Source organism: Trichechus manatus, unplaced genomic scaffold (assembly GCF_000243295.1).
Source record: "Trichechus manatus latirostris isolate Lorelei unplaced genomic scaffold, TriManLat1.0 scaffold00078, whole genome shotgun sequence".
NCBI classification, from domain to species: domain Eukaryota; kingdom Metazoa; phylum Chordata; class Mammalia; order Sirenia; family Trichechidae; genus Trichechus; species Trichechus manatus.
This window is the reverse complement of record NW_004444014.1, coordinates 12,647,697-12,648,755: the sequence shown is the minus strand read 5'-3', so window position 1 is coordinate 12,648,755 and position 1,059 is coordinate 12,647,697. Positions and strand designations below refer to the sequence as shown.

Below are 1,059 nucleotides of genomic sequence, written 5' to 3'. Positions count from 1 at the left end.
TTTAAGTAATAAATGAGGGTCCTTGGGGGGTACAAATGGTTTGTCCTCCACTACTAACCCTTGGGCTGGACTACTAATCTAAAGGTTGGCTGTTCAAACCCACCCAGAAGCACCTTGGAAAAAAGGCCAGGCGATCTGATTCTCTAAAGATCATAGCCAAGAAAACCCTCTGGAGCATAGTTCTATTCTGTAACACACTGGGTCACCCCAAGTAGAAATCAATTTGACAGAAACGTGTTTGGTTTTTACATAATTCCAGTTTCTGGTTGGCAGCAACAGACACAAATCTCTGAATGATTTAAGTGGAATTTATTAAAAGAATGGTTGGTTATGCATAGTGTAAGTCATAGAGGACCAGAGTTCAGGGAAAGGTACGGCTGGGTACTGGAATTAGCGCCAAGCGGGAGTGTTTCCCATGTGGGTACAGTAGAAAGGTCCTTCTCAGGGCACTGCGCAAGAGACACTTCCCGAAACAATCCCCATTCTGAAGGGGCATCGGGCGTTTTTGTCCCCAGAGGCCTGGTTGCCTCTTCCGGAACCTTCTGGGCGGTGGTCTCCCCTCCCGGTCCTGGACCTCCTGCATCCCCATCGTCCTGCAGGGCGCAGGGCTCAGCAGTGACTGACGAAGGCGCCACCGACAGTCCTCCAAGTCCGAGCCCTCCTCGGCCGCTCCAGGGCGGCTCCACCAGGTCAGGAGTGGCTTTGTGCTCGGCTCCGGGGCCCATCCGAGGGCCTCCTCTGCGCGGTAAGGGCACTTCCATTTTCTCCCACCCCCGTGATCTGCTCGACGTGAAACTGCCCGAGTTTTATTTTACTTGCTGCGGCAGCCTCTTTGTCAGTGTGCGGGTTCAGGTGAGGACCACCCAGCCAGGACGACACGGCCCAGCCAGTCACAGACGAGCTTCCAGTCCGAAGGCCCTGGCCCGGCCGCCTCCACTCCGCGCCTCCCTGCCAGCGGCGCTCGGCCGCACGCCTGACGGGGAGGGAGGGGCAGAGAGGCCGGAACCGCCAGCCCAGCGGGCAGCGCCGCGGTGGACTCGCCGCAGGAGCCGGGGGCGG

The 1,059-nt window shown here is 57.5% G+C and overlaps 1 protein-coding gene across 1 annotated transcript in view; it reads left to right on the top strand.

Annotated features, from left to right (window-relative positions):
- The first annotated feature begins 725 nt into the window (after positions 1-725).
- Positions 726-1,059, top strand: part of GALNT1 (polypeptide N-acetylgalactosaminyltransferase 1) — a 112,850-nt gene continuing 112,516 nt past the window's right edge. The window contains exon 1 of the mRNA XM_004380914.2: positions 726-745. The gene's annotated coding sequence lies outside the window, so the exon portion shown is untranslated. The remainder of the gene's footprint in view (positions 746-1,059) is intronic.